This window comes from Danio rerio, chromosome 21 (assembly GCF_052040795.2).
Source record: "Danio rerio strain M-AB ecotype USA chromosome 21, GRCz13ab, whole genome shotgun sequence".
Taxonomy (NCBI): domain Eukaryota; kingdom Metazoa; phylum Chordata; class Actinopteri; order Cypriniformes; family Danionidae; genus Danio; species Danio rerio.
The window spans coordinates 37,034,825-37,061,488 of NC_141041.1; the positions used below are offsets into that span (position 1 = coordinate 37,034,825).

Consider the following 26,664-nt stretch of genomic DNA (forward strand, 5'->3'; position numbering starts at 1 on the left):
ATGGCATAACGTATTTTAGGCCAATTCAGTGGCCGAAAATTGGGTCTCTAATATCAACACACTTTTAGATTCCCAACTGTCACATTTCTGCAGTGTGATTGGCTCATAGTAAAAAAAAGTCCCTAGCTTATAATTTTTATTGACATGAATTTTATCGCGATTCGATGTGATATTGTTTATCGACCCAGCCATAGTTGATCTTGCATATTTGTTTTGGTTCTTGTTTTTGTTGTTTTATAATTTATTTGGTTTTGTTGCAAGCAAATAAATCATAAGTTATTTGGTTATATAGTTTTTGTTTTATGCACTTTGTGTTTGCTTAAAGGGTCACAAAACACCAAAACACATTTTTTGAGCTGTTGACAGTCATTTATGTGTCCCATGCTGCTAAAAAAATCTGTTAGCACACATATATTTCACTAAAAAGTGAAAATTGGTTGTTTTTGCTTTATTTCAAGCAAATTCGTACTTCAGGTTTGAAACCAATTTTTAAAGCTGCGTCACGGCCATGAGATCTTAGCGTGTATTCCAGCGTGTAGACTGGACTTCTGTACCTGGAAGGGCCTTATTACGTTTTTAAGTGTGCTGCACGAGTAAGACTTGGTTCAAACCAATCAGCGCGCTCTATTGTGCAACTTCATTATTTTTCATTAATGTTACAGTGTTCAGACGGCAGAGAGACACCACGTTGTGTTACCAAAACAAGCCGTGTTGCTTTTATAATTTGCTGCAGTGAAGTTTTTTTTTTCATTTTCTCTCTATGAAAGCGCAGCTGGACTCACGTGTGGATTACAGTGCATGCGATGCTCAACAACAATACGTGTCTAAAGCCTGGTTTATACTTCTGCGTCAAGTGACCGGCGTAACCCACAGCGCATGCAACGCCCGTAGCCGTGCATTTATATTTCTGCACGCGGTCTTCGTTGGTCTGCATTAACACTTCCGAAACGCTAGTTGGCAGTGAGGTGTAAATGTTCCTCTGTGTCGAGTTTCTTCGCTGCTGTTTTGCTTTTCCTGAACACTTCCTGGATTCACTGGACTCCACACTTGTAAACAATCGCTCTATTGAGCTCACGCCATTCGTGCAGCTCTCGGTCCCGCCCAGACTCTTCAGAGCTACCAAGCCGACCAATCACAGAGTACATTTTTTGAGAGGTGCAGGTCCGTGACGCCGACAGCCACGCCGAAGGGCTATGCGTCAACGCCATAGCATACGCTGGCGTTTGACGCAGAAGTATAAATCAGCCTTAAGGAACACTGTCTACCCCGAGAGCTTTTCTCATCTGGAAATGGTGAGATCCGGATTTGCAGCTCATCTCCTCTTAATAAAGATGTGGCTCTAGTAGATGTTGATTGTCCTGTCTCTACAGATTGGTAAATGAGCGACCAGTGGTCTTTGTTAATTCGTATCGAACTAACTATTACACAGAGTATAAACATCATTTTGTGACAGGAATAACACACACGGCTTTCTGACGCTGCCTGCCGAGTGCATCTAAGTTTCCGGGAAATGCAGAGTTTTTTTTCTCTCATTCGCCGTGCAGTAACAAATATTACATAAAAAATACACGCTTAGAGCAGTTCCTCGAATCAATTATCTTGTTTGTCACAAGGGGCATGAATGAATTCCCTGAATGAAAGAGCCAAACAGCAGTTAAAGTCCACCATTTAATAATTTGTCAAATAATTCGATTACTGATGTCCATGTAAACACTTTCTCCCCTGTGTGTGTGTGTGTGTGTGTGTGTGTGTGTGTGTGTGTGTGTGTGTGTGTGTGTGTGTGTGTGTGTGTGTGTGTGTGTGTGTGTGTGTGTGTGTGTGTGTGTGTTTTGACTCTGAAAATCAGCGCGTGCCCAAATCGACACTCTCATTTTTATGCAAATTTTCTTCAAAAGCTCCTTCGACACCCCCCCCCCCCAAAAGAGCTGGACCAGCCCACTTTCCTGACTTTTTCCAAAGTAGAGGTGCTAAAACAAGGGGGTTTCATGGTCCTTTAAAGGTCCTGTGAAGTGATTTGAAATGGCCATTTTTATTCAGTGTTTGACGTAAGCTCAACCAAAATATGAAAAGAGGGTGGTACATAGTGTAGCTCCTTCCCTTAAAAAAACAAAACAAGCAGCCAATAGCGTTTTGTTTTATCACCGCTCTGCTAGTGAGAGTGGTTGAGCGCAAGTGCATCAAATGTAAAGCAAAGGAGAAGCATCTTGAAAGGGGTGTGGCATGTCGGATATTAGAGAGCGTTTTAATTGGTTATGATGTGATGAGAAATTTTAATTAGGGTTGACGTGCACAAAACCATTAATATATTTAGGCAGAAATGACAAACCACAAGCTTTATATAAGTTTTATTTCTTTTAAACACAAACTTTGTTACTGTTTTGGAGCACACTAGCTTATACATATCCCAAAAACAAATAATACTGATACTAACATACTGACTTGTGAAAAACTTTGGTGTCTCCATAATGTGTCTGTAAAGTTTCAGTTCAAAATATCCATCAGATTATTTATTATAGCCTTCAGAATCTGACTATTCAGAGTACACTGTAGCTGTTTTTGTTGCCTGTGGCTTTTAATAAAAATTAGCTGCTTCTCTTTGCCCTCTGTTCCCACTTGCGTGTCTGCTTTTCATCATGTGTTGCATCAGATAAACAGCAGTCAGTGACAGACAGACTCAGATAAAGCTGATGTACAGCTCATTAGTTAAAAATACCAAGTACGTTTATTTGATTTGTTTGTGGTGGAGTGTATTCAAGCCTTTCTAAATAATGAGTCTCACGCAAATGCTGTTTGCAGTACACACACACACACACACACACACACCAGCGTTTACTAACACCATGCGGCTGTGGGGATTATAGTTATTAAGATTTATATATCGATTTTGCTATCTTTATTACAAACATGCTCTGTTTTAAAAACTTAAAACTTTAAAACGTAAAAAAAAATCACAGAGAGATGTAATAAATACTTAAATCCCAGTTTCCCCATTCTGTTTTGTTTTTATAGAAAAATGGCACCTGTCAATCAATTTGGTGGGCAGGGGAAACCACACTCCTACGTCACGTTGCAGTGGGCCCCAAAATCACTGGGATTTTGGTCCTATTTTAGCATCAGGAAATAAAAAAAAAGAGACTTGTTAGGTTTAAAACACTTCAATATTACTGTGGACACACTATACCTACACACAACTCTGTCCGAACAACTTACAAAAGTTGATTTTCATCATAGGTGCCTTTTAAATTGTTTTAATCCTGTTTAAATTTGTTTAGTCAATATTATTCTACTTAACCTAGTATGGCATGGTTTCATGACGTTTTACATCCTAGTATCTTTTTGAACCTTAGGTAAGGTAAACAAGGCAGTTCTACAATGTAAATCGCTCTGTTATAACTAGCTAAACTCTGCATGTTAAATTTGGTATGGTGGCATAGCTCAAATTCTTGAACTTAAAAACGCTCTTCTTTTCCATGACACAGACCTTTTAAATGCAAAGTATTGGATGTTATAGAAACTCGATGCCTTGAGTTGCTGTCAACTGTCCCCTACTCACAGAATAATGAAGCCTAATGGAAATCTCGCCCTGTGGTTGATGGAATATTGAAGTCGTTGCCCAGGGACAATGTTTGTGACATTTTGTCAGTTTTTAAATGATTTTCTGTCTGAAGCAGAAAAGCATAAATGCCTTTCGCTAAAGGTAATACTTCACTGTTGTCATTGTAAAGAAAGAGCTCTAGATAACACAACCACCCCAAAAGTTTAGAGCAGCTGCTTAGTGAATGCTTTTTTTTTCTTCTGTAACATCTTGGCATTTTGCACACGCGGGGGAGCAGGGGAAATGGTTATATTGTGGTATGTGGCTCTGTAGTGATATCCTGGCTTCAGGGATATGAACCGTGATAAAGAGCAAAGCATCTTCTGTTTTGGCGAGGGGCACAGGAAAAGAGATCACAAGCCGAAGGCATGAATTTGATCAATTTACAATTTTCAAAAATGGTGTAGTCAGATGATGCTTGTGTCAATGACAAACAAGATTGTATAGGTAAAGCAATCTCTACATTCATGTGAAACATTTTGTGTACCAATTTACTATAAAATGTCTGGTTTCATAATTTGAATTATACAGTACATGGGAATTATATGACCTGCTTTTCCACTCTCAATATGATTAACATATTTGATGATGTCATTAAAAACCAACAAAACATTAACAAAATTATAAGACAAAAAATATAGCACACCACTTATAGCTTCATGTAAACACCTTTCCAATTCAGACTTTTGCTTGTTGTTTACAATAACTCTTGCAATGATACTTCTTAAAGTTTCTTGTTAATTCAATGAGGATTTAAAAACTCCCTTAATAACCCGCAGATGTGCATTTGTCTGGAAAGCGAGCCTGCAGCAGTTGTGTGAGGCGGTGAGGAACGGCCTCAGCTGTCCACACAGGCACCAGTGAAGTGTGAAGTTGTTATTTTTGGCTCCATTCCTCGTGCTCACCTACACTGTGTTTTGATGCTCTTTTGAAGTGGCTCTAGCCAGCCGGATATATAAGAGGTCTTGGCCCCCAAACAGCTGCAATAACCATTCTTTCTATCTCTGCTCTTGGCCATCATTCCTCTGATGACGGGTCCCGGTGCTGATTTCATTCACCTTTGATTGTAATTAGCCACTCTTGTCCGCTCTACACGAGACTCTTGATTAGAGAGTGGTCATTAGAGCCCACATAGATATCCTTCGCTTGAGCGATTGTGCATCAGCATTTGTGCGAATCTGCTGAATCTCTTATGGCCTGCTTGAGACAGATCACCATTACCGTAAAGTAGCACTCCACTTTTTTTTTCATTTTACAAATCCCGTAGAGTTAAACAGTTTAAATTTGGTCTCCATATCTGGCTGGAGCACTATTAGCAGGGCTCAAAATTAATCTTATTGCTTGGTAGCACTGATGCTCTTAACTTTAAAAATTTAGTCCCACCCACCAAAATATATGAGCTGCAAAGATGCATTCTGCGTGAATGTCTCCTAAATATAAACATGCAGTGAAAACTGGTTACACGGCAACAATTTTAGGCACTCACACAAATGCTCGATATATAATTTGAGGTCGCATAAATAAAATTTTGGGCACATATATGCGACTAAAATGGTTGCTATTTTGAGCCCTGTTTAGGTTAAATTAGCTTAGCATAGATCATTGAATCGGATTAGACCATTAGCATCTCACTCCAAAATGACAAAAGGTTTCAATAGTTTTCCTATTTAAAGCTTGACTCTTCAAGACCAGGGGCCTATTTAATAAAAGTGATTTAAAAAAAAGTGGACTTTAAAGTCAAAAACCTGACTTTAATAAGTCAAACTAAACGTCCACTCTTAAATTGGTTCCATAACAGCAAGTTGAAGATCATTTGATCTAACTAATCTGAGTTCAGTTTCAATAATCTAGATAATAGCTCGTGCACATTATTGTCGTGAAACTCTGAAAGTTGAGCGTAGATGCATTGATTATGTTGTGTACTACGATGGCAACGAGAACTAAAAGAGCTCTGAAATGAGACGCAGCTGTTTACAGCGAGTGAGCCGCATTTGTTTTCAGAGTTCAACATAAAATAATTTAAACATAATTATCAAAAACTACAGTACGGCTTGCAACAAAGCAAGACAGAAGGCTGACAGGAAATTGCAGATGTTAAAATATGGCCGTTATTTAGGTTAAATTAATATTTGTCACAATACATTGAAATTGTTCTTGCGCGCATACGAGAGAAGGAGAGAATGCGCACTAAGCTTACTGCCAATTGTTGCTTGCAAGAAAGAAGTTAATATGTTGCTGGCACCTTGTAACATTCGTAATGTGCTTAACGTCACTACATTAAGTTTAAAATGATGGGTACAATGAACAAGCTGCAGGATTTTTAATTTGCTCCTGAATATATGTGTGCGTGCGTGTGTTAAGTGAGTTAGAAAAAGAATTAGTCTGCCCCGGACCAGGCTAGTTTCCCAACATAAGTTGCCAGAGTAACTGAGTTTGAACTATCATGAATTTGATTTATGAACCTGAATCCGTCATTAATAGACTTGACTTACCAAAATAATCCTGTTTTTTCTGTAAACTTGGATTATGGAATAGGCTCCAAGATACCAAGGATTAGGGCTTTGCGATGTGGCGAAAATATATTTTTTTTTACACAAATTGCAATTTGATTTTCCGATTTTATTAAAGCTTCATCTCAATAATCTGTAAGCCGTGGCAACAATTCTGTGACACCTCTTAAAAATGACCTGCTTTTGTTAGTTGTTTGTGACTTTGAAACCAAAATATTCTCACTGTTTTTCTCTCTGTTTTTCTTTGATATTAATTTGTCTATTAATGACCCTGAAACAACAGATGCCATCACACTTGTCAGCACTTTCATATTCATTATTTATATATATTTTTTTGTGGGCGTGGTTCAGTTGCTCAATTCTGATTCGGCAGAACGAAAGTGTGCTCACTCAATTGCTTAGTTATAAAGTTCCAGTCAGATCACTCGAGTTCGGCACAATTTCCTTGACATAGGGTGTCGTGGGGAGTTGTAAATGACAAATGGACATAGTGACACAAGATTAAATCTTTTCTTTTCGTATAACGTGGCATAGTTTACAACAACCAATACTATGTCTGCGATGCTATTTAGAATGTCTAGCTTGTTTAGTTTTCTGAAGCATAGAGGTTTTGAAGCACTTTACCTCAGAAGTTATTCCTTATTTTTGTTTACATAAACTGTTTAAATATTTTATATTGCAACATCTTGCGATTTAACTAATTGCAGTGTTTCAAATTGTGATTGTGATTCAATTTTGATTAATTGCACAGCCCTACCAAGGGTAAAAGTTTCTATTTTCTAAGGCGATAAGGCTAGAAATTATACTCATCATTGTGCATGCTGCAGCAAAATTTCTTGACTATTACACTGGAATGAGATCATAGTTTCTAGTCATATCAGCCTATAAAATAGCAACTTTTCCTTTTTCCCCAGTATAAGTACACAACGAAACTAGAGAAGAACCTAGCTTTAAACAGTAAAATTACAGAAACTCCGGTCATTTGTGGAGGGATGCTAATGGTCTAATCTGATTTAGTGATGTGTGCTAAGCCAAGCTAAAAGTACTCTGGTTCGACCTGAAGATCAGCTGAATTTATTTAAAAATGGTTAGGGAGCTGTAAACTGAGCCAATATTTTTCCTGAAAAAACAAAAAAAGTGTTTCTTTTAACCCTTTTGGAACTGCGCTTAAGGCGCTTGATGAATTTCTAGCATCTATGCCAGGATGACAGACTGCAAGATGACTTTTTCTTTTCTTTTTTTTTTTAACCAGCTGGCAGAAATCCAGCGCCGCCACAGTGTCATTGCCAATTCCTCGGTGGCTCCAATCCAACTGCTTGGATTCAGCACATTTCTCCTCCCACTGCTGTAATGTGGCCTTGCTAAGATAATGTATCTTTTTTGGAAATAAAGCACACATCTCAGTACTGATATTGATGTGGAGTTTACTCTATTTGTGAGAGCTCCTTGTTCTCGTTTTCTCTCGTTAGGGGCTACAACGCGAACTGTAGCTCACGCATGAAAGCTCAATTTAAAGAGTTTTCACAGGCCTCAAGTTCCCCGGCTGCTCTGCTAGAAACTGGATAAATTGACCTGTGGTTGACGGAGCTGTGGAGCATCAAAACAGGGCAAATTCTTCTTGAATTATTCATACATTAGATCTCACATCGACTTGCTTCTAGTGGACAGTAACTGGGGTTGAGATGCTCTAAACAATCTCCTCCTTCTCCTCAGCCAGGCAGTGAGCAGTAGTGACTCACTCATGCTGTTATTTGGTCAGTTAGTTAATCTTCTTATAGAGTTCTGGAGCCGTGACATTAAAACCCAGGAGACTAAATTACAACACAGTTCCCTTGAGATTTTACACAGGGGTTTTCAACATACTAGTAAAAGAAAGACCGCAGAAAATATAACTGGATAATAATTTGACATCTTGCGCTGTATATTAGAAATTACCCCTACAATGTATGTTCATTTAATTTATTTTCTTGGTGTGAGTGTGTGGATCATTCTGTTTGATTGTGTTTTTGAGTTATGCAATTCATGTATGGATTTTGCTAGGGCTGCAAGATTAAATGATATTGAAATCGTGATTTAGCAAAAGCTGCGATTGTCATGCACATCTTGTTGGGGAAACCCGGCCCTGTGATTAGTTGTAAATCTACTCTCTAGCACAGAAAATGCAAAGAGGCATAATAAATCAAACAGAGCAGAGGTTTTAACTGCTTCTATTGATTCATTGTGACATATTAAACACACAAGCACAGAATAATCTCACTGATTTATTTCAAACACTTGACTTAAGTTAGTTTGGAGTAAAAATGCTATAAAACAAGGGCTTTTTTTCATGTGCTTTCAACTGTCGCAGCAAGTTACAGAGCCTTACTTCACTGAGAAGCTAAGAGCTGTCAAATCGCTGAATGATCATCTTCGATTTCAGGATTTCATAGATTAAATCAACAGTTTATTTGTATTTTATTTTGCGTAGTCTGTCAAAAAAGGATGGTATGAAACTGTGCAGTAAATGCATGATTTGTTATTTTTGAGTTAACATCTAATCGTGTCAAATAATGTAATAAAGCAGTAGTGATCATATAAAGCAGTAGTGGTAGTGATCAAATTAAAATGAATGAAGTAAACCATCATTGAGAATATCTTGACAGTTTAAATGAGCAGCGTATCAGCTTCATCATTACACTAGCAGGTGGCGACTCAGAGCTTCATGCAGATCTAAAATGTTTCCGTATCACAAACATAAATTGAAACCACCTCCTGTAATGTGGGACAGTAGCATATATATTGGTATGGTTTGATATTCCGCATGCATCTGAAAAATAATGAAGGAAAGCTACTGCCGGAAAAGCAAACAATCCATTTTGTCCTCTAAATAAACTGGGTTTTTAGCCATGGGTATGCTACTTTTTTTTGTATCCTCTGACTTGTGGTCAGCTGTGCTCAGCTTTGTAAATATTCAATGACAGTGTTTAATGCATTTCAAACCTGTAACCTTAGTGTGTAACATTTTTATTTTATGGTTTTTATTCCAAACTATAAATACTAATTGTCAGGTGAGTTTATCTGCTTGTATAATTATTCTGGCAGCAGTTGAGCTTCTGTTAACTTTGTTCTTGGTACACAGCAACATAATGTTAAATTAAGTTTTTTTATTTTATTTATTTACAAACACATGAAGCACAATAAAATGGCAGTGCCATCATTTTTGATTAAAAATAGTTCTGTAAATGTCTCCATTAAAGAGCATGTATAATTTTTTTATTAATACATTTCACAAGTGGTCTAATAATTTTGCCTTTCTAAGTATGTTTTTTTCTAATATCTTTTGCATTACTACAGAATAGACTGCGGTAAGATGGAGGCATCATATGTTCATTTAACTTGTTTTTAATAATTATTATTTGATATAAATGCTATCCTTTGTTTGTCCTTCTCCTCTGTCACTTTAAAACCAAGCCACATTCTGAACTGTAATATTTATGTATCGTAACACCTCTGTTTTATACCCTTTAAATCTGTCCAGTAGCTTTAATTGAATAAATCTGAGCAAGGTCTGTTTTTCTCTGGGAAAACTTGGGTGGTAATCTGTCTGAAGCCCACCAGCAGTGTCTCTTCTATTCTCTCCTGCTTGCTCCTGTTATTGCTTTGTTAATCGATGCGCTCTGATTCGTTTCGCAGGAATGCCTGCAGTGTCTCGGAAGACTCACCTGCAGATCCTGAGCTCAGGCCAGCAGAGCCACTTTTGATGAGATTCTGGGAGGACCACACTGTCAACTACAGGTAAGAAGAGAGACGCTCAGGGTTTATTGCTTTACCAGTTGGAACGTTGTTGTTGTGTGGCCTTGCGGTCTCCTGTAATGTGCTCACAACAGCTGTATGTCTGTCAAGAGACACAACACTGAGTAAACACAATTTAGTTTTTAATACGGGCACCTGGTTAGTTGGCGCTTCTGGCACTGACTTCTGACCTGATGCTGTGTGTTAATAGTCGCATAAATAAACTAGTCAGAAGTATTTTCCTGTGCAGAAATGACATAGTTTTGTGGTTTTTAATTGACTAATTGATTTATGTTTGTTGTTTTGAGTTTATTTCTGAAATGAGCTCTGTTGTTAACAAGCTATATATATATTAGAACTGCACAATATATCATTTCAACATTGATATCGCAAACTGTGCATACGCAATAATCACATCGCAAAGCTATGTTATGTCCAGTCTAAATTATACTTGACAAGGAGCTACAGAATTGTGTTTAATCACTGTAATTATATATGCAAAAGCATTTTTGTACTTTCTTGTACTGAATTGTAGTCTTGTTTCCAGTCCAAATATCTACATTTCATTGCAAAAACAAGATTATTTTACTTACCCCACTAGTAGATAAATTACCTTAAAACAAGCAAAACCTCTTAATTTTCACTTATTTCTTCTGACGGTAAAAACTAAACAATATTTACTTGGTCTAAGATTATTTTGATATTTGGGCTAGAAACAAGACAAAGTAAGAAAAGCTTTTTTTGCATTGTGATTATTCAATTTCTGTACCTGAATGCTAGACTCCCCAGAAAACTGTCAAATAGTGCTATTTAAATCATCCTCTGAAACTGTATTTATATTACAAAATGTATCGCAGAAAAATAAAATAGCGCAATATCAGATTTTTCCAATAGCGTGCAGCTCTAATATGTATACAGTTGAAGTCAGAATTATTAGCCACCCTTGGATTTATTTATTTTTGTTTTCTTTTTTAAATATTTCCTAAATTATGGCTTGCAGAGCAAGGAAATTTTCACTGGATGTCTGATAATATTTGTTTTCCTGTAAAAAGTCTTATTTGTTTTACTTCAGCTAGATTAAAAGCAGCTTTTAACTTTTAAATATCATTTTAAGGTCAATATTGTTATATATATATATATATATATATATATATATATATATATATATATATATATATATATATATATATATATATATATATATATACAGGGCTTTGCATTAACTTTTTTAATCGCCTGCCACTGTGGCTAGTAGTTTTCCAATGTTACTGTGCATTTTCACTAGCCAGAATTTTGTTGTTGGGAAAATAAGTTTTATATGCGTAAATTTGACCTTGACAAGCTAAAATGACTTGATTTAAATTTTTGTTATGTCCACATGCGTCCTCATTCAATTTACTTTTTGTGCGTCGAATATGAGTTTGCTCAATGAGCATGAGCAAATAGGTCATGGTTTCATGGTCATGGTGTTAAATTGCAATTAGTTTTTATTTCACATGACTTTTTTAGAGCTCAAAATTAACGATTTATCTTTATTACCACATGAAACGATAATTATTTCTTAGCCACAAATTTTTAATGTGTCAAAGCAAGCAAAGTATAGCTGTATACTATACTTTTTATTTAACAAAACATTTCTTAAAAAAAGAAAGAAAAGCAATTGACTTGAAAAAAAAACTATTGTCATGTATCAAAAATATGCACAGTAATCTGTCGTGGCTATCTCTCGGATCACCAGTTGACTGCACATAAATGAAGAGTTCATTTCTCATTAAAGTAATGTTGTAAAAAAACAATAGTTAAACCATTTTAACAAAATTAAAAGCAAATAAAACCGTAAGCAAATGAAAGCAGGTGAAACATACCGTGTTATAATGAAAGAATGATTACTTGCATGCGGTTAACTTTAGGGCATTTAATAATCTGTTCAAAGTGAAAGCAACCGGTTGTGCTTACAAAAAGACAAGTTTTGAGCTCTTAAAAGCATCAGGACTGTGGGTGCATGTTCATCACTATTTGTCTAGTTTATTTAAAAGAAAACCGATGACAGTTGCGTTTCCAGAACCTGTTCCAGACACGGTTGCTTCACGATTCGGGAGCGCGCATTGGTGAAGCAGTCGCGTGCACGCGTTTTAAGCAGTTGCGCGCATCACATCAGCTGTTAGCGCGAGTGATCATCATCCTCTCATTCGGTATTCATTTGCTTTTTTCTGCTCGCATGATCACAATTATTTTACTTCTCGATTTTTAAGATTACATTTGCATATTGGGCCATTCTTATATTGTCGAACCCTGCTTTTAGGAAAACTACAATTTAAAAATTATTATCAACCAGCCAAAGTGGCTAGTGGTATGTTTGTCTAAACCACCAAAGCTGAAATCTACCCGCATTTGTGTGGGTGTTAATGTAAATGTAAATATATATATATATATATATATATATATATATATATATATATATATATACACACACATATGTTTTTAAAGGTCTAAAAACAAAGAAAAGTGAACATTAATTTTTTTGTACTTTTTGTAAAAAAACATTATAAGAGCCTGGAGGTATTATAGACTTTGTAAATTCAGTTTGCAGACATCTGTAGGTATAGATATCTATTGTGTGCTTTTTCTGTCTTTTTAATATTGTCCATATATATATCTGAGTTATATCGTATCGACCGAAATTGTTGAAAACAACGACGTATTGTTGAAAACTCATCACATTCAACATTTAATCACTCAATCACTTAGATAGAGATGGGTTTAAAGGAAAATTATCATATAAATATTTTCTGGTAAAAGCTGGTATCTCTGGGTATGTACAATGTCCCCTGCAACAGAAAAAAACCCTCTCATTTGGGACTGAGGTTTCTGGGACAAGAGAGATATGACTTGGCCCAGGTTGACAGCAGTGGGTAACGTTGTGCATTGTCTTTCCCCCACTTGAGAGGAAAAACCATGAGTGAGATAGAGATCTCATGTCTGCATCAATCTGAACAGTGTGCTGTGTTTCTGCAGTCCCCATGATATTCGTATTTGATATGATAGTCGTATTCCCCAACTTGCAGGCACGTGCACACACAGTGCTTAACCTGTGCAGTGCACATGCCCTTTTTAGTCTTGGATAGAAAGTTCCCTTCCAAAATGATCAAAAGTGCCCCTGCGACGCGACATACCCTCCGTCCCCGCTTTACAGTACGTGCGCGACAACACAGCTGATAAGAACTCGCGCGACAACACCGCTATTCAGTACGCGCGCGACAACACAGCTGATAAGAACTCGCGCGACAACACCACTATTCAGTACGCGTGCGGCGACAACACCCGCTTTAGGGTTTTCCAGCTCTTTTTGATCCCCGCTTCTAGCAGCACACTCCATTTCCGCATTACTGGGTCTGTAGCGACAACAGACCGCAAGGGATTATGGCCAAGCCTGGGCTGATGGGAATTGTAGTTTCCGGTACCTCCCGTTCGCTTCATTCGCCTGAGCAAATTTTCTCAGAAGACCTATAGTTTTACCGAGTCATGCGACTACGGTAATATCGAAAAAAATTAATATTGCGGTATGACGGTATTTACAATACCGTTACATCCCTAATATATATATATATATATATATATATATATATATATATATATATATATATATATTGTGATATAATTTTTTTTTGCCATATCGTCTAGCCCTAGATGCACCATATTAAAGGAGAATACCTGCCTTTAACATTATTTTTTAGCTAAGCAAGTATGCTAACTTGACATATTTCTTAAATAACTGTAAACATAATATGGTACTGTATTTTTATGATGTAGAAGAGTCAAAAACTTTAAATTTAATCATACTAGAGACTTCCATAGGCATTTTTGGTCTCTATTTGATCTGCTAAAATGAAGTGTCAGCTCTGTTTACTGTTTGGTAGCACCTGAGAATATCTGTTTGGTTGCGAATCAAAGTTCATCATCTGATTGTAAGCATCGTTTATGAAACATTTCCCTTCTAGATTCTGAGAAAGACAAAGAGAGACACATGAGTCACACTGATGGAAGGTACCAGTGTTTCTGATCCGCCAAATATCTGGAGCCGTGCCCGACTGTATCCCTCACGCGGTTCACATTCCTGCCTGTGGGAATGCATGAAAAATTAAACCGTAGATTCCGTAACAAATTGAAGCTCTGCCAATGTGTTTGTTTGCTGAAAGCTGTATTTGATCATTTAGGTTCAAATGGCTGCAAATATTCACTACTGAACCTTTTTCAGATGTTTATAATGCATACCTGAACATGTACAGTATATGTAGCGATGTTTAAGGCTCACTTATGGAGATATGATACACACGGGCGTCATTGATCTTTACATCAACTCCTCTTTTGTTTTTCACCTTATAAGAGTGAAGGTGGAAGATGAATTATAAACTTTCATAAATAATTGAGAGGCATCGGTAGAAGTGAATTATTAATGGGTGAAAAAGGCATCTCTTGATGTGTAGAGATGAGCTAACATGAGCGTGTCTTCGTTTCACAGAACACAGACGTGTTATTTCCTCTCATTAAGTGATGCTGGAGTTCTTGTATCCTCTTTTATTGTATGATCTGAAATATGACGTTTCATCTTCTAAAGAAAAGATATTTTCTTTTTATTGGGTCAAATAAATGAGTGTAGTGAACATCGCTAGGTACACAAGGCATAATACACAGATATTGAGATTTTTTTTACCACTTCATAAGAAGTGAGGACTTGCTTGCCTTTAGAAGCCATTTTTTAACTGATAACCTCCCTAAAACTTGTATTTTTTTAATACATGAATATCTAGCTTGTAGAGCTGCACAATTAATCGTGAAAAGATGGCAATCTCGATTCGACCCCCGGGCGATCTTAATCCAGCATTTCTACGATTCTGTCAATCATATTTTCAAGTTCAGGAGAGAAGCAATGGTGGCCGCACAAATCTTCACATCTTTACATGTATGTTTTACATACATTGTTCAGCAACGTAGACACCTCCAAATGGTGTTGAAAGAGTCACATGCTGCATTTATAAGATATAATTCACCTCAAAAATGTCATTTCTGTCTTCATGGAATGTATTTGTGACCGCAAAATCACACGTGACTTGAGCTGACCTTCAGTGTGTTATCACAGAAAGGGTGGGCGCGTGTGAATGAAGTGAACGTTAGTGAACAGAACCTGCATTTGCTGTGAATAACAGGTTGTAAAGTTGTAAATAACATTCAGTTTGTGGCACAGAGTGATCGTTTTAGAGCCGCGCGGGAAGTGAACCACTCTTAGCAGTGAAAATGTAACCAAAAGCGCACACAGTGTTGCCAAGATGTAGCTGACTGATTCCAGCCCAAAAAGTATCCAAAACCTGCCGAAATGCAAAAATACCCACCTAGTCGTCTGTATTCACGTAAATCACGTCAGTGACAGATTTTAGGCAGAAAATTACAGATTGCAAGCATATGACTCAAACGCAATAATTCAACATCAGAATTATCATCAGCATTAATGACCAGGACAAATCTAAAGTCTGTTCATGTCCACCATTCCAAGTCTATGCAAAATTTAGCATTTTGACCAACAGTACAGCTACACAAAGCCTATTGCTTTTTTTAACCACATGTTTGAAAATAACAATAATAATTATTTTATATCTACTAAATCTGGAGAAAATCGTGATCTTTATTTTAGGCAAAAAAATCACGATTCTCATTTTAGCCAGAATCGTGCAGCTCTACTAGCTAGCTCTACTAGTACATTTATTCATTCATTTACTTTTTGGCTTAGTCCCTTTATTAATCCGGGGTCGCCACAGCGTAATGAACTTGTCCAGCAAATTTTTAGGCAGCAGATGCCCTTCCAGCCGCAACCCATCTCTGGGAAATATCTATCTAGCTTGGTTCACTGATATTAAATAAGGTTTATATGTAACACTTTATTTTAAGTATCAATTCTCACTATTAACTACTGACTTACTTGCTTATTGTAAATTATTCATTATTATTAATTATTTGGTATTAACTGCTTACTATTAAGGTATAATTGATTTATTAGATAATGTATATTATTATACTGCCCCAATCCTACCTAATACCTAAACTTATTACTGTTTTACTAACTGTTAATAAGCGAGTTATACTATATTAAGCTAAAAGTCTTGGTTAATGACTTGTTAATAGCAATAATTGTACATAAAATAAAGTGTGACCAGTTTATGACTTTTTTTTCAATCTGTTAACTTAAAGGTGAATCTTGGACAATTATTTTTTTTTTTCATTCATTCATTTTCTTTTTAGCTTAGTCCCTTTATTAATCCGTGGTCGCCACTGCAGACTAAACCGCAAACTTATCCAGCAGGTTTTTACGCATCGGATGCCCTTCCAGCCACAACCCATCTCTGGGAAACATTCACACACAATCACTTACACTCTTACACTATGGACAATTTAGCCTAACCAATTCACCTGTACCACATGTCTTTGGATTGTGGGGGAAACCAGAGCACCCAGAGGAATCCCACGCAAACGCAGGGAGAAAATGCAAAGTCCACACAGAAACGCCAACTGACCCAGCCGAGGCTCGAACCAGTGACCTTCTTGCTGTGAGGCGACAGCGCTACCTGTTGCTCCACTGCGTCGCCACAGTACAAAATTATTTTGATATTCTATGCTAAAAACTAATTGAATATTAGCATTGTTATTGTTATTTTTCAAATATACGGTAATAAAAAAGCAGTAGTTATTTTATAATGGTTAGGCCTACTGTTAGTTAAAATGCTACATTTTCTATAGACTTGCGATGATGTAATTGAATAGGATTTTAATTGTTCCTGCTCGTCAATGCACAGGTCAGTGATGACATCAAAAAACAACTATGCATAAGGTGAATTATTAGTTTTGCTAGACATACACTACCTGACAAAAGTGTTGTCGCCTATATACTTTTTAGGAACAACAAATAATAACTTGACTTCTAATTGATCACTTAGTATCAGAAGTGGCGTATGTGAAAGGCAAAGGCCTCTAGATTATTAAAATTTAACTAAAATAAAATATGGTCATGCCTTGATTTTTAATGATTTTAATGAATTAGGACAGTGAAGTCTGACTTCGCTTAGACAAAAGTCTTGTCACTTAACAGAAATAATGTACCGTATAGAATATAAAGTTATGATTCAGTGTAAAAAGAATAAATATTGTGTATGACTCCCATGAGCTCGGATGACTGAATCCATACATCTCTGCAATGACTCAAATAACTTATTAATAAAGTCATCTGGAATTAACAAGATTCTTTGGATTTATCTTCAATGCCTCCTTCTGTATCTTACCCCAAACATGCTCAATAATGTTCATGTCTGGTGACTGGACTGGCCAATCCTGGTGCTCATTCTTTGCCTTCAGGAACTTTGATATGGAAGCTGAAGCCCTCTCCTGTGGTTTGTAATATAATGGGCAGCAGAAATGTCTTGATACCTCAGGCTGTTGATATTGCCATTCAACTCTGCAGATCTCACAGTGAATGTAACCCATGACTTTTTATTCACCAAACTTGACTGATTTGTATGAGAATCTTTGGTCCATGCGGGTTCCAGTAGGACTTCTGCAGTATTTGTGATGATTGGGTTGCAGTTTATTAGATTTTCATCTGAAAAATCTGACACTTTTCCAAATGATCAACTTGAAGTCAAGTTATTATTTGTTGGTCTTACAACTGGGGTTAACGAACAGGCTTTCGTCAGGCGGTGTATATGCTTGCACTCACTGACATATAAGACCAATTTCACTTGGAAAAATCTGACATTTGTCATTAATTAGATTACTTTTTGGATTGTGTTATTTTTATTAGATAAGAACCTGTATCGATAAACAGTATCAAATGAAATCCAAATAATATCTATTCCTGATTATAATTGTACCATTAAAATGTGATGATTTAAATACATAAAGGCACTTACTGCTAGTGCCGTTTAAGGGTGCGTTCACATCTAGACTTTTGTTTCGGAAGCTGGCGTGTTTCCCCAGTTAGCACGGTTTATTTGGCATATGTGAATCCAGCAATTGCGCTCGGATCCACGTCAAAACAATCGGTTAGAGATTGCCTAAATGAGGTGGTCTGGATCGATTGTAGTGAGAAAGGAATACAATCTGAACCAGGCTATATCACAGTATATTATGGATATGTAATAGGCATATATACAGCTATGAAAAGACAGAATGATGATCACGACAGGATTTCATTCCTACCGGTAAATGGGTTTTATGTCGAATACAAATGTAAAAGCATGCTAACTATTAACAATAGCTGTTTATCCTTTAGGAAAATTGCCAGAACTGCAGTCTTGGTTTATTTTTTATTTTTCACTGTAATGAAAAGGCTATAATGCATAGTTCTAGCCTATGGCTGTCTTTGAGAAAGTCTTACCTCTAATTTATATTTGGTGAAGTTGTGGGTGAAATTGTGGCTGTCACAATTCAAAACTAAAGCGCATCTTTTCGCTTATAATGTTTTATTGCTCATCGTCATAAATGAAAATAAAGATGCATGATAGCTCAGCTGGAAAAAGAGTTTACTCGCACGTGACTTATTTTAGCTATTTTTGTCCATTTAAAAACTTTGCCGTGAAAGCGAACCGTACCAAGAACAAAGAGTAACACTGTAACAGTTTTAATCCCTATTTCGGAACAAAAGAATCGATCCACAGTTGTGAAAGCACCCTAAAGCTACGGTCACACTAGAGTTTGAGCATGCTAAATTTTGTCGTACAGCGCTGCGAAAATGGGCAGGATTAAACAAGATAATTAGAAAAAAATAAATAAATAAAGCCAGCAATTGCTCCATATTTTTAAATATTCTGTCCACAGAGGTCATTTTTTGATCCTCGATTGGTCTCATGCGTTCAGCTGATGCGATTTCGCAGGTCAGAGTTCACCAAGCTTGAACTTTGCAATGCAATGAAGTGCGAAACTTCACGCATGACCTTGCAAACTGAACATTATTCACAATTTTTTTACCTGTTATTCAGAGCCTGAACAAACGTCTCTGAGCATGTTCACAAGTATGTCTGTCTTACTGACGTGTCCTCTCTCCCTTTTTCAATCAAACCACATACATTTTTTATGCCTTCACAAAGACAACATTATGTGATGTGGTACATGAATATGGAATTGACGTTTTTGAGTGAATTATTCTTTGTAAATACAGTAAGCTAACTCTTGGAGAAAACAAGCTCACTGTCGCGCATCATATCATTTACAACATTTATATGCATTGCTACAATTTCTTGGTATTATGATGTAGCGTTACAACCCTAGTGCATTTTTGACATCTTTATTCATTGACGATCTTGAAACTTAAGCTTAAAGAATGTTTCCCAAATGTAGTAGAAATATGCAAAGTTTGTGACTATGCAGCACTGGAACAATCAGCCAAGTGACACTTATCCTGAGCCTCTATCACACTGACCCCATAGCAGTTGAGCCATCTCTGCATTGAGATCTGCTGTAAAAGGCAATTTGACATATTCTAAGTACAATTAGGTAAACATATAAATAATATCATGAATAGCTGTTAACATTCGCATACCTACAGCGACATGATTCACTCATCAGGAATTATGATTTAACATGATCTTTACCTTTTGAAGCTTAAAAGGAGAAAAGATTGAGATGTAGGTCAGTTAAGCAGATGTCAGATTTAGAAGCACATTTGAAAATAAAACAGATTGCTATCTAATATGTGCTTTGATGTTTACATGCATGCATCAGGATCTAGGCTATACGTTTCCCAAAAGCATCATAAACTTAAGTAGATCATCGAAACCACTGGCACCAACGATCGACTTAAGCTTAGTGCCTGGCCAGGCCTGGTTTGTGCCAGATAGCAAGCCGTGGCTTGACTTTGACTCAATGTGAAAAGACTCTGGATTAAAGTGAATTACTTGGCAAGGTCTATGAAGTACTTCATTTTACCTAATGAAAGTTTATTCATGAAGTGACTAAGCAATTAGTCTTGACTAGACTTGCTTGAAGTAAGCACTGTATTTGTTAGAGCATCGTCTTCAGTATAATACACCTAGGGTTAGGTTGTTGAGGATGCAGTTTGGCTGTTCAGACTGTCACCGACACAAACACAAAGTCATTTATTTGTTTTTTTTTTAATGACAGCAGTAAATAACTGAACAATTATTTGAACTGTACAAACGTACAAGCTAAAAATTAACATTTATTATTTTTCATGATTTGTCTTGACCTGCAAATACATTAACTGTTAAAATTTGCTTAAACTTTTGTAAAATATTAATTTATTACCCTGTTCATGGTTGAGAAGTCCCTCTCACAGTTTACACCGCTGACTGGGACTGTCAAGGCAATAGAAGCTCTTTTAAACTTAAAATAGAAAACTATACTTATAAAAACTAAAAAGTGGGCCAGATTTGGCCTGTTTCCACTGAGAGATACTGTCTGGTATGGTACAGATCACCTTTATCAAGCTTGCATTTCCACTGCCAAAAGGGTAACCTTCTGGTGCACGTGGTGTACGACAGAATGTTTTAGACAACATTGTTTTACTCGAGGAAATGTCACAGTAAAGCCTTAAGGGTCGTTTACATATCATATAAGAAGCACTTCTCACAAAACAGATGTTCAAAACAGAACATAGTATAAATGTTCATCACTAACCTTTCTATGAACATGATTTGTAGCCTCTTGTTAGAAAGTAATTCTGTCATACTGAGTTCATAATGGTCCAAAAGGTGATGATAAAAGTTAAACATGGCAGTTTGTTCATGTTTTAGATTGCAGAAGCATCATTTGCTTTTCTTTTTTTTTTGCAGCTTCTCCTTTGTTTTTTCATGCTTCACTCTCACGTTAGTCTCTTTCTGAAAGGATCGGATATCAGAACGATTCAATGGTCATGAGCGCGTTATTAATATGAGCTCAAAAATGTTGTTATTTCAAATATGGACGTGCGGCGAGCTCTCTGGACAAAGCGAAATGGCTCGCACTTTTAGTCGGGCTTGTAACACAACAACAGGACATGGCAGATTTTGTTCTTCTTGGCTTTGTGGCTGTACATCAAGATGACGACAAGGTTTGTTAGAGCTTGGGTCGACAATGGCTTGTCATTATATGTATATATTATTACGGTGTAGTCTTAGCTGTGTTTTTAAAAATGGTGCTTTATTTGTTTTAATTTTTCTGCTTCTGCGACGCTTCTCTGTAAACCAGTAGCATTCAGCTGTGCATCTATCTGTGGCGTATGGTATCCTTTGGATCTGTTGGTACCTTTTGCAAATGGTGACAAAAAAGTGGTAAGGTACGGTTCAAAACCAGTCATCTGGTGTAGTGATAGGAAGTTCTGACCATTCACTGACTCAGACTTTTAAGTCTCGTTCATTGAGATGAACGAATCTTTTTTTTTCAAGTCAAAAAGATATTTGCCAAAATGTCATTAAAATGTTACAAGTTGCTTCCAAACTCATCTACAGCTAGCCCAAACGTTGATCACACTACAAACAAGTCTTGATTAGATTTCTATTTATAGTTTACCTGGTCTATTTGTTTACTTTTTAGATTTGCTAGGAATATTTATGAATGTTTCTAATAGACCTACAGAGCGATATTAATGCGTCCTGAAGTAAAGTGAAACAGCTATATGTCGTGTTTGCTGGCCTCACGCATATTGCACCTTACAGAAAATATTGCGCTGTTATAATTCACTTACCTTTTAATACGTTTTGGTGCGATTATCACTCGGTATTAAAAAAGAAAAAATGTTTTGAATGAGAAGCTGTAATGTAGCGGGATGAATTTTGGCGTGGCGCCCCGCCATGGAAGAATATATGTAGTGGAAACCATGTAATGGTAATGGAAGCACTGTAGTGCATTTCTTGCATCTTCTGGAAACAAATATTGTAATGTAAATAATAATTTTAATGTAATGGAGAAGATGCCGTCTCAAGGCATCTCTGGCGCAGATTCCAGTCATCGTCAGTGAAGTGCAAAGTAAGGCTTAAGAATGGGTCCATCGTCCTACATGACCAGAGATCAGATGTGGCTGCAAAGTGGCCGTAGAATTAGAAATCAGCCACATCCTTTACCAGAGCAGGGTCACAGGTCACTTAGGGAAAAGAATTGAAAAAAACGTCCAGGAAAAATTTGATCGATTATAGGTTCTGTTGATTTCGATTACTTTTCCATTAATCGCCCAGCCCTACCTAATCTAATAGTTTTTATTTTATTATTATTTAAAAGATTTTAAATATGGAAGTGTAAAAATAAAAGGTATAAAGCATGTCAAGTCTGTGCTAACTGATTGCACACTGAAGTAATTATCGTTTCAAGAACAGCAATTTTAGCAGCGAAGTGTCTAAACAAGCAAAAGGACTTCTTTTACACTCGTTCCTTTGCACTCATGTAAATATGGTTAATTATGCATGCAAGATCATTTGCTCTAGACAATGGCTATGCCAAGAGTACTAGACTTGTGCCATCCTCGTCTTTTGTTTGAGTGTTTTTAAATGTAAATCCAAATGTACAACTGTTGCGGAGGGCGCCTGGATCATGTCTATGAATACTAATGCAAAAGCCTTTTGAGCCAATTCGCCGTCATGCTCAAACCGATCTCTCGGTCATCCCATTTTCACTCTTTTTCCTCTGCCATTTTATCATTTCGTTTAGTGATCGTCTCAGCATGGTCAAGGTGAGCTTTTGCATCTATTCCCATTTTCAGAGTGATTCTCTGTGGATGTAACATGGTCTGTGCTCAGTATATGGCCGGCTCTGCTTTGTCAAAGAAAATGAAGGTGAGATTTCAAACAGCTGACAGCTGCATATTGGCCAGCACCTCTGATGACTGTACCCAACACACTCCAGAGTCATCCTGCCCCGCCAAATCATCACTATTCCACACTTGAAAGAGATTTTTTTTGACAAAGCAGTGGCCGCACAAGGCCCAGGTGGTCACTGCTCCTGTGTCGATGTTGAATTCTGGAGAGCAGGAACCAGTGGGATCACTCGTTCAGGCCGGCTGCTCGGCATCTGGTATTAACATTCGCCCTGAGCCATATGGAAAAGCCTGATAACCTACTAGGCTTTTGTTGTCCTTTATCTGTGCATAACATTAATCTTGCTCAATTTTTTTTGCTAAAGAGAGTCTGGTGATACGGTTCTGTATTAAACGATTGCCTGTTTATTTATGCTCAGATTCAGATTGGAAATTTTAATATGGGTTAGATCATGGTTGACCAAACTCGATCCTGGAGGGCTAGTGTTCTGCAAAGTTTGGTTCCAACCCTAATCAAACACATCTGGGCTAGCTAATCAAGATCTTACAAGGCTTTCTAGAAACATCCATGCAGGTGTGTTGAGGCAAGTTGGAGCTAAAATCTGCAGTACAATGGCCCTGTTGGGCATTTAGATGGAACGTTTATGTGGGTGTAATACTTGGTTTTTGAATGTGTTGCAACAGTAGGTTTTAAATGCTGCCACTGTAATTAGAATTTTTTTCTGTGGTTGTTGTTATTATTACAAATATTTTATTATTATTATTATTAGTAGTAGTAGTAGTAGTAATAGTAGTAGTAATATTACTAGTAGTAGTAGTAATAGGAATCTTTTTCTACAATCAATACGGTTATTTTACGCGGCCGCCATTTTAAAGAAACAAAGCGAAGCTGCGGTGGGAAGAAACCCAAAAGTATAGGACTAGCACTGTAAAATGTGCAGTAGCATGCTGTCGACTACAAACCTCCAGCTGTTGCCAAGATTTCAAAATGCAAAAATTTTATGAACATCCTATTACTATTATTCAGTAAGTTCAATTTAAACAATTAAAAGCAATTTAGCATCAAACAACATTACAATCTCTTTAAGAGCAATATGCTCAAGTGTCCTCAAAGGCTTCAGTTTATGGCACCCATGAGGATGCTTCCCTGCTTCAGCCTATGTAACCCGGTGAGCGAAAAAACGCTGCCGTCTTCTGTAGCACGCCCTCGTGTTGTCTGTAATATTGTTGTCCCGATACTGAAATTTTAAAAAACATCCATTTCCCGCTAACATTTAAGCGCCGCTGAGCACGTTCATAAACAGCGCTGATTTACCATAGTGTTCACCAGTGCAAGCACCAGGAACGTTGTGTTTCTCACTTCAAAACGGAACAAAAGTAGGATTCTGTAGAGATTTATCCTGCTGTTGCTCCCTTCCTCCCCATGTATCTATCCTCTATCGTTACTTACCACTTATTTATTTATTTATTTTTTGCTCTGTCCTGTCCTGAGGTGCCGAACTCTACTGGCATCAGTGTGCGTTCACTCTGCTCCACGCTCAACTAAAGTTTTTTTTAATAATCAAACATCTCTGCGTTTTGCGACATGATGAATTGATTATGAAATTCGTTGATTTCAATTGATTTAATTGATTCGTTCATGCAGCCCTATTAATAACAGCAACAATAATTTTTAATACATTCATTTTCCCATTCGTCATTCTGGTTACTATTATTGTTACTAGACATAGTAGCAAAAATAATAATCATTATTTCAATATTAATGCTTTAGCAGATGGTCTCAGTTTTTAATCTTGTGTGTCTTTTATCTATCTCACTTCGTCCATGTAGGACTTTTGGTTGTGAATGAACGATATGTACCCATTGTTCCCACTGTGGACATCAGCATTCTCCCATCCTACTTCAGTTTACAGCCGACAGCCAGCTGGTGTTTTGTGTGTGTTTGTGTACACATGCCCGTCTTCGCTCAATCCTGTTCCCTACACACCCCTCGGTTTGTCTTGCACCACTGCCCTCTAACTGCAGATTGATCAGATCCGCCTGGAGACCAACACCCTTCTTTCATTTTCAGCACCTTGGTAGAGCAGAAGCAGGTAGTCTGCCAGCTCCACGCAACCTCCCCTGACCTGCAGAGTCGGCACAAATGCGGCACAGCAACAGGAGTGGTACCGCGACCCACTTTAGCAGACACAGAAGTGCTTTAACTTTAGCCCTTGTCCTTTTTGGGCGGCTTAAATGGAACAAGCACCTGGTATCGATCAGTCTCTCTCATGGGCTCCACATGCTTGTTCTTTGTTTCTCTGTGCAGTCATAATGCTACTAACATTCTCAGACAAACGCACTCATTCACAATTAAACATCCCTCGGTTTTCCTGGCTGCCCCTCAAGTTCTTTTTTGCAGTCCCAGAACAATAAGCTGCCTCAACAATCTGAGTGCACCCGTTTTACAATCCAGGCCACATGTGCTAGCATGCTTCAAGTGCTGGATTATTCTCCAAGTAGGGTGGAAACTGAGAAAAGATCCATCGACTGGGATGCTGGGTGGAAATGAATTCCCCCCTGTAACGTTCAGTGGAGATGCTACCGCTTCTCTCTCATTTTTTTTCCTCCCCAGCTGCTGTTCAACTCAATTATCTGATTCGCTGAGTAGTCTGTTCTGCTCTCATAATATGCGGTACTATTAGGAATTCTCTGCATGCTGTGGGGGGAATGAGGCCTACAGGCCTTGCCCCCGGGAACCATCCTTCAAGTGAGAGAGCTCAGCACTGACGCAAAACAAAAAGAATCCCTGCATTTTCCACTTAATCCACCATATTTTCTTCTGTTGATTCACTCTACACATCATTTCTTCCAGAGAACTCTTGTTATTACAGAGAATCTTTAGGACTAACCTTACACCAGAGAAGACACTGCCCACTATAAAAGAATTTATATTTTTTCCATGTTAGTAAGTTTTTTTTTAGTTTTTTTTATTTTTTATTTTTTGTCTTAGGCCTCATTTACACTAATAAGTTTTAGTTTGAAAAAGCAAAAGTTTTGCTATTTAGTTTCAAATTTAAGATCACAATGTTCAGTCTTATAGAATTTATAGAAATGTACTGTTTTTTGACTTTGGTTGTACACTAAAGTACTTGGCTGGACTTGGCTGTACAGTAAACCTATTATAGGAGACCTCCTAAAACAAATTAGGAAGCTTTAAAATGGTATAACAGGGTGCTTGCTCGCACATTGATGTTGGTCTAAAGATCTACTTTGTTTTCGGATAACTTTAAAGTGTTAATCATTCCCAAAAAGTTAAAATTATGTGATTAATTACTCACCCTTATGTTTATTTCAACCCTATAAAACTGTGTTCAGAACACAAATTAAGATATTTTAGGTGAAATCTTAGAGCTTCCTCATCTTCCTCATGCAAGTCCAAAAAGGTACAAAAATATTCTCAAAACAGTCTGTGTTTTCAATGGTATATTTTTAAACTACAAGAACACCTTTGTGCACACATTAAACAGAAATAATAACAATATTCAACAGTTTCTCCTCTGTGTCTGAATAGGGGTCATGTTCACATATTGTGCTTGATTGCATCTCTGAAGTATTACCTCAGATGCCCCTGTGCTCAAACAAAGGAAGTTGCGCTCATTCATCCGGAGGGTATTCGCCACTGCACAGTGCTCATGAACACAACATGCATAATATACTGTCGTAGAGGACAAGAAACTGTTGGATAAAGTCATTACTTTTTATTTGATGTGCACACTTAATTATTCTTGTAGCTTGATAGTATTCCAATGCATGGTCTGTTTTGAGAATTTTTTGGGGTACCATTTTGGTCTTTGAACAAGGAGGGAACCTTCCCTATAGAGGGATAAAGCAGCTCTCAGATTTCCTCTAAATATTTTTATTTTGTGTTTCAAAGACAAATGAAGGTCTTAGAGGATTGGAACAACATGAGGGTGAATGATTAATAAAAAAAAACTTTCTTGGCGAACAAACCCTTTTAATGG

General features: G+C 37.2%; 1 protein-coding gene and 1 long non-coding RNA gene across 2 annotated transcripts in view; one reads left to right on the forward strand and one right to left on the reverse strand.

The window, feature by feature from the left end:
* Positions 1-26,664, reverse strand: part of LOC147838908 (uncharacterized) — a 113,334-nt gene that overhangs the window by 6,780 nt on the left and 79,890 nt on the right. The window contains exon 2 of the long non-coding RNA XR_015520500.1: positions 13,193-13,467. This is a non-coding gene — a long non-coding RNA (uncharacterized LOC147838908). The remainder of the gene's footprint in view (positions 1-13,192; positions 13,468-26,664) is intronic.
* Positions 9,778-26,664, forward strand: part of ndst1b (N-deacetylase/N-sulfotransferase (heparan glucosaminyl) 1b) — a gene marked incomplete at its 5' end in the record, with an annotated part of 109,792 nt that continues 92,905 nt past the window's right edge. Inside the window, 1 exon segment of the mRNA NM_001324455.2 lies at positions 9,778-9,879.